This window comes from Rhinatrema bivittatum, chromosome 12 (genome assembly GCF_901001135.1).
Source record: "Rhinatrema bivittatum chromosome 12, aRhiBiv1.1, whole genome shotgun sequence".
NCBI classification, from domain to species: domain Eukaryota; kingdom Metazoa; phylum Chordata; class Amphibia; order Gymnophiona; family Rhinatrematidae; genus Rhinatrema; species Rhinatrema bivittatum.
The window spans coordinates 34,152,809-34,160,719 of record NC_042626.1 but is presented as its reverse complement, the minus strand read 5'-3'; positions in this window follow the sequence as shown (position 1 = coordinate 34,160,719).

Below are 7,911 nucleotides of genomic sequence, written 5' to 3'. Positions count from 1 at the left end.
TTTTGTTCCTTATAGTTCCACCAGACCAGTCCAGCTGCATGGGTTTTGTTTTGTCCCCTTATCAGCAGATGGAGGCAGAACACAACTGCTTTGCTAATGTCACCTCTTAGAGGGCATTGTACCACTTGCAGCTCTCTGTATATTTCTCTGTCTCCAGCAGATGGCAGAGGTGCAATCCTACAACTGGAATTCTGGTTGGGCAAATTGCTCCTCAGAAGGTGTCTAGTCCTTGACCATTCTGCCCTGGTAGCATAGGGCTGAAGTTGGTGGCTGTTTTCTAGCCTGGCTCCCTGGTGTGAAGGGAGAGTAAAAGAAAGTGGTTTGGTTTTGTTTTTTCCTCCTCCTCTCCCCCCCCCCCCCCCCACCCCCCAAAACCCCATGGTGCAGCTCCCAGCGCTACTCTTGGGAAGAGTGGTGGCCCAGAGGCTATAGCACTGATAGTTGAAGAGGAGATTGTGCTAAGGGAAGGACTTTTTTTTTTTTTGTTTCTTTGTGGACATTAACAATTAGGAAAAAAGCATTAAGAGAAAGGAAGGAGCTTTGAGAGGAGCTGTAAGAAGAACTTCTTCCTTCGTGGCTGCCTTATGGTACAGCCAGGGAAAGGCAGCAAGTGTGTAATTTTTTAAATTGTGCAGCATGGCCATTTCTTGCAGATTGTGTGGCAGCCAGCACGAGACTTTATCAGTGTTGGGGCTGTGCCGAAGGAGGGGAGTCCCCTCTAAAATGAATTTGGCACAACTGAAGAACTATGGTTCAAGGAGAGAGCCCCGATTTAAAGTCTGCCGCAAGAGATCTGGCCTGACTAGCTGTGGTGGCCATTTTGGATGCCATTGAAGGCAGCAACGTGAAAAGGGAAGTTTTCTGTGAGCCTCCAACTTTATCCCCTCTTGGGGGGGGGGGGGGGGAGGACTCTGGTGATTTGCAGGAGTTAAGGGGTTTGGAGCCTCTGTTTTGGGACATGACACTTTCTTCAGTGGCGCCTGAATGTGTGTGGGCTTATGCACCAAGCTTCTTAAATTAAACAGGGTTCCACTTCATTTTGATTCAGCCTGGGTATTTCTTTACCTTGATGACCCTAGCCTCTTCTGCCAGCCTAAGCAGGCCAGTTGGTATTCTAAGTCTGATTATAGAGGTAGCTTCTGTATGTTCTGGGATATATTCTTCTAGGGATTTAGGGAGCTAGAAAGGGACCCTCCAGAACAGTGAGATCCTTGCTGCAGAGGGGAATGACCCACTGAAGTTTAAGTGTGAGGAGTTTGGCATTAAAGAAGTACAGGCAGAACCCAACGAAGAAGGAAAAGATCCTACTTTGAAGGGCTCGGAGGTCCTGCTAGGGCCTTTCCTTTTCATAGGGTGGCGAAGGCATTGGTATCCATGGAGTGGAAGACTGGATGCAGGACTAAAGGTGAGCAATGAACAAACTGTACCCTCTCTGCCGAGGCTATGCAGCTTAGGTAGATGCCCATGATAGGAAGATTGGGGTTCATCTTTAGCAAGCCTGTGAGGCAACAGCTGTGACACTGTAGGCAGTAATCTGTAGTAGCTTCATGCCCCGACCTGTTTCTGTTTGATACAACAGATCCCAGTGAATAGTAAGAGTGAGGGTCTTTAATCATGGTTCATGGAAAGGCTGAAGGCTGGTCTTGTCTTTATATTGGATTCCTTTTATGATTTAGTTTTGGACCTCAGCCAAAGGGATAGTGGCTCTTGTGTCAGGCAGGTGTTTCATGTGGCTAAGGAACTGGTCAGGGTATCTATCTTCCAAGGCCATATTAAGTAAGTTGTCTTTCAGAGGAAAGCTCCTCTTTGGGGAAGTCTTAGAGAAGCTGGTGAATATCTTGGGGAAGTTTAAAGGCACATAAGCTTCAAGAAGATAAACCCAAGAGCTCCCTAACAGGACCAGGTTTAGAAAGGAGAGGCATTACCAGCTAGGAAAGGATATATCCTCTCAGAGCAACTGATTAAAGGAACTAAAAGGATGGTGGCATAGGTAGTGCAGGAGATTCCAAGTGTACACAATGAGAAAGGAGGGTTTCCCTCCCCAGTTCTTTACATTGGGAGTCAGCTGGTTCCATTTTATGGGGAGTAGACTCAACTATGGATCAGTAGGTCCTGGCCATTGTGGAAAGCCTGTTATTCTTTAGTATTTCTCAGCACATCCCAGACACCTTTATGATTTCTCCTTGTTGATCATCTGTAAAGGAAGTGGTAAGGATCATGCTGCGTAGTCTTCAGGTGGTGGCACTGGTTGCTGTTCAAAGATGAGTGGGGCAAGACAGGTATTACATTTACTTTGTGGTTCCCAAAGAGGAGAGCACATACTGGACTTGAAACAGGTGAACAAAGCTTTGAAGGTACCATGTTTTCAGATGGAGACTCTATGCTCGTCATTGTGGTAGTCAAGAAGTAAGAATTTGACGGGTCTGGATCTTTCAGAAGTTTATTTCTGCATCTCCAATCATCAGGACCATCCAAGGTTCCTCAGGTTTACGCTACTGGCTATGGCACCCAGGACGTTTTCCATGGTAATGGTAGTAATAGCAGCTGCTCTTCACAAGCAGAGGGTGTTACTGCATCCTTACCTCAACAACTGGATGATTTGGCCAAAGTCAGAAGCGGAATGCCAGTTAGTGAATTCCAGAATGGTCCATCTACTGCAAGATCTGCGTTGGTCAATTATGCAGAGGTTCTGGAGCATCTGGGAATGAGCTTTCACATTAAGAAGGGAAAGGTGTTTCAGGGAGACCAGCTGAACTATAGGCTCAGATCTGTCATGTTCTCAAGGAGAGAGTACCTAGAATTTGGTATTAGCTGCAGCTTTTATGTTCAGTAGCAGCAACCTAGATATGGTCTTGTGGGCCAAAGCAAATATGCAACCTTTACAAAGTTCTCTTCTTTCCTGCTGGAGTCCTCTGTCACAAGACTATGAGATGAGGTTAGCCCTCCTGCAATTTGTCAGAAGCAGTCTAAGTTGGTAACTTTCAGAATGAAATATGCCCATTGTGGAAACAGATGCCAATCTCGGTTGGGGAGCACACTGTCAGACTCGTACAGCCCAGGGGGGTTGGAGTACTATGAAAGCATAATGGCTTAACAAACATTTAGAGACGAGGACCATAAGGCTGGCCCTAAAGGAGTTTCTCTCATTAGCCAAGGGGAGAATGGTCAGAATGCTTTAAAATAATGCTATGGCATATGTGAACAGACCAGGAGGAACAAGAAGTTAGGTGGTCTCACTCGAAGTGATCCTTCAGGTCTGCAGAGCTTCATCTTCAGGCTCTTTCAGCAATTCACATAGCAGGAGTGAAGAATATCAGAGTGGATTTTCTCGGTCATCATACTTTGGATCCTTTATGATTATCTGGGAAAGATAGGATGCCAGTCATGGATCTCAAGGCAAAACACCAAGATCCCCCTGCTTCTTCATGTGGAGGAAAAAAAAAAAACAAGATCAGGTGCTCTGTATGTGGTAGGTAGGAAAACTTTGTTTCCTCCAGAGCTGATGACTGGAAAAGTCAGATTCAAAATATTTCAAGGGTTTAGTATTCTGTATGGTTCCAGATTGGCCAGGTGTCCATGATATGTGGATCTCATGAGACTTGTATTGGAAGCATCGTTGAGGTTCAATTCCACATGGGAGCTTTTGCATCCAGGCCAATTTTGATGGCAGATGCAGTTTCTTTGTTTTGTGGTCGGGCTAAGAACATAAGAACATGCCATACTGGGTCAGACCAAGGGGTACATCGAGCCTAGCATCCTGTTTCCAGCAGTGGCCAATCCAGTTACCTGGCAAGTACCCAAACACTAAGTAGATCCCATTTTACTGATGCCAGTAATAGTCGTGGCTATTCTCCAAGTCAACTTGATTAATAGTAGTTAATGGGCTTCTCCTCCAAGTAGTTATCCAAACCTTTTTTAAACATCTGGCAACAAATTCCAGAGCTTAATAGTGCGTTGAGTGAAAAAGCACATTTAAAACTAATCGGAGAAAATTCTATTTGCTAACTTCATGGAGTGTCCCCTAGTCCTTCTGTTATCTGAAAGAGGGTAAATAACAGATTCATTTACCTGTTCTAGACCTCAATCATATCCCCCCTCAGCTGCCTCTTCTCCAAGCTGAACAGCCCTAACTTCTTCAGCCTTTCCTCATAGCGTACCTGTTCTATCCCCTTTATCATTTTGGTTGTCCTCTGTACCTTCTCCATCGCAATTATATCTTTTTTAGATGCGGCGACCAGAATTGTACACAGTATTCAAGGTGCGGTCTCCCCAGAGAGCGATATAGAGGCATTATGACATTTTCCATTTTATTCACCATTCCCTTTCTAATAATTCCTAACATTTTGTTAGCTTTTTTGACTGCTGCAGCACACTGAACTGATGATTTCAATGTGTTATCCACTATTATGCCTAGATCCTTTTCCTGGGTCGTAGCTCCTAATATGGAACCTAATATCATGTAACTACAACATGGATTATTTTTTCCTATATGCAACACCTTGCACTTGTCCACATTAAATTTCATCTGCCATTTGGATGCCCAATCTTCCATTCTCACAAGGTCCTCCTGCAATTTATCACAGTCCACATGCAATTTAACTACTCCTGAATAATTTTGTATCATCTGCAAATTTGATAACCTCACTTGTATTCCTTTCCAGATCGTTTATAAACATATTTAAAAGCACCGGTCCAAGTACAGATCCCTGAGGCACTCCACTGTTTACCCTTTTCCAATGAGAAAATTGACCATTTAATCCTATTCTCTGTTTCCTGTTTAACTACTTTGTAATCTACAAAAGGACATTGCTTCCTATCCCATGAATTTTCAGTTTTCTTAGAAGCCTCTCAGGAGTAGAGAATATTTGCAGGATTTGACCACTTTATTCCAGTGTGGCAGAAAGACGTCTTTGGAGAGTTTGAGGATGTGTGTGTGCGCTGAAGTGGGAGCCTCACTGTTTAAAGCCCTAGTACCTTTTGCTTCTGTCCTTTTTATAGACAGGTCTGCGTTGAATTCTCTGAAGATGCAAGTGGCAGCTAGCTCCTGTTATCGAGGGAGTATCTTTTTCTTTTCATCTGGACATTTTGCTTTTTAAGGGAATGAAACATCTTTTCTTCCTGTGATTTTATTTTTTTTAGCTTTGTATAAGGCTCCCTTTGAGCCCCTTAAGAATTCTATGCTGAAGGACTTGACTTTTAAAGTAATGTTCGTGGTGGCAAGCTGTTCAGCGAGGTGTATTTCAGAACTTCTAACTTTGTTGGGTCAAGATCTTTTCTTGAGCTTTTCTGACCACAGAGTCTCTTATTTGGACAATGCAGCCTTTTTTGCCAAAGTTAGAACTACCGTCCTTTTAGAAGGGCTAAATCAGGGGAACTGCCACTTTTTTCCAGGTACTTGAAGGTAATAAATTCCTTCAGGAAGTCAATATGATTTGTTTATCCTTATCAGCAGGTAAAGAAAAGAGGAAGCATCCACATTGGCTAGATAGCTTAAGGAAGCTATTTTTAGAGCCTGGCTGTGCCAGAGGGGCTTAAGACACATTCAACTAGGCCAAAGGCTGCCTCATGGGCAGAATTTGTAGTTATTCCACAGGAACTCTGCATACCTTCTTCATATATTACAGATTAGATGTACAGGCTTGAGTCATCTCTGCGTTCTCAGCGCCAACCTTTCAATTTCCCTCCAGTTTAAGGGTGGCTGTGGTATATCCTATGCATCTGGACTGGTGGGATAAGGAAGAAAAAATGTGGTTCTTTCCTTTGTGTCTACCAGAGCAGCATCCCATTTTATTAACTTTGGCCAGCCTCTTAGCATGGGTACCTTTTTTTTTTTAATCCAAGTTCAGATCTGAGTTTAATGGAATACTACCTTTTTTAGTAGCTCATGAATGTTGTCCGATTTGGATTTTGTTAGGTCCCAATGTGGCAACCCCCCTGCTTAAGTTGGGGGGGGGGGGGGGGGGGGTGAGAGGCTTAACATTTTCATCACGGTTATGTTTTAATATACAAAGAGGGAGGAGCTGCAGATGGCACACTGGTCTATAAGGGGCAACATTACCTAATAAGTTATTCTCTGCCTTTATCTGCTGGTAGGTGGGGACAAAACCACACCTCAGGCGCTGGCTTGTCCACTAGGACTCAAGGAAAGAAAGCAGCTACGATCCGAATTTTTCATTCTAAAGCAAAGAGGAAGGAATAACCAGTAAAAAAAAAAAAATACAAAAAAACAAAGGTTTGCTTCTAGAAGAGGGGCATTTGGAAAAGGTAGTACTAGCTCCTTTGTCCTGCAGCAAGTAGAGTGAGCGCCTGTGGGGCGTAGCATAAACTGAAGGGCTCAAGCTTGGGCCCCATCCTCCCCTACTGCAAACGGGCATCTGGAAATCATGACACTGCCTACACAAGCAACAGTGCTGTAGCTTACACATACGCTTCAGTGTTTACCGTGTTATTATTTCAGTGTCTTTTAAATGGCTATTTTAAATGTTTTGTTTTTTATTCCTCAGATTAAAACACATTTAAAGGCTTTTTAGGCTGTGTGTGTCCCTGTGTTGTTCCTGTTCCCACCCTATCAGTTCTGCAGCCCACGGCGACTGTGTCCCTGCCATTGGAGAACACATGGCATCTTCGCCATTCCTCATCTCTCAGAATTGTCTTGTTTGAGGAGAATGATTCCACACCATGAGTCATTCTACCCAAGAAATGGATACAAAGCAAATACACACCACACGGATTTGTATTACATCCATATGCAGCTACTGAGCCTGTGCTGCATATACCAAGATCAGCCCAGTCAAACTTACAGGTGTGATGTAAACAGTACAGAGCTCATTCTCAAAGAGTTTAGGCTCCTAAATTGGCCCTTTTGAAAATTTAGTAGGGCTGCGTGTCTAAATTTAGGCTTCTACTTTTGTTTGGCTCCTAAATTTAGAAGCCTACAACAGCAATGGCTACAGGAGCAAAGTTAGGAGCTTACTGATTTTCAGAACTAGGCATCTAATTTAGGTGCCTAAATCTAGGAACACGAACAGCAATCTAAATTTTGGATTCTAAGTTTACCTAAATGGATGTGAATTTTTAGCTGAAAATAGGCACCTTGCTGTAGGTGTTGAAAGATAAGAGCTTAATATGGTTTTTTTTTGTTTTGTTTTTTTTTTTAATATTTCCTACAAAGCCAGGGGCCAGAGCTGAAGAAACCTTTTATTGGTTATGCACTTCTCATAGCAAAAGGAAAATAAGGTGTTGGGTAGGAAAACCTTTCTTGAGTATGTGCCATTCCCCCATGAAAAATACAGTGCTCCTCAGAAAATCTGTACCTATTCTTGGCCCCTTATTTCCAGCATCAAACCTTTGATTTTCAAAGTTAGGGACTAAGTATATATATATATTTTTTTTTAAAGGCTTTATTTACAACAAACAATGCACTGAACTAAGAATGGCAGGGAATAAAGATCCTGTTGTGATTTGTTCCCTACTGCAGGCTGGACATAAAAGAGCAGGAGGCCAGTCCCATAGCAGCATTTCTCCTCTGTCGTCTGTTAAACGGCCCTTGACTTCTTGTTTTCCAAGCTTAAAATAAATTCATATTCTTCTGTTTAAAGAGAAAAAGAAAACACTTTTATAACATTGTCTTAAGGAGAAAGCAGTGGCCCAACTCTCCATTCACTTACAGAAGCAGACAGCCTGCCTTCCCTCTTAACCCAAGCTGCCCACCAGTGACCTACCTTTGGTCAGTGGCTGCACCGACAGTCTCTGCCGGGTGAAGAGAGTCATGCTGCTTAATGGTCCTCCTGTAGCCTGCTGCTCCTGGTAGTGCACTTTTAGTTCTGCCAGGGGGATGAAACGCCTCAGCTGACGCAGAAACTGGACATCCACCTGGCAGGGCAAGAGAACATGAGCATGGCAGTGGAACAG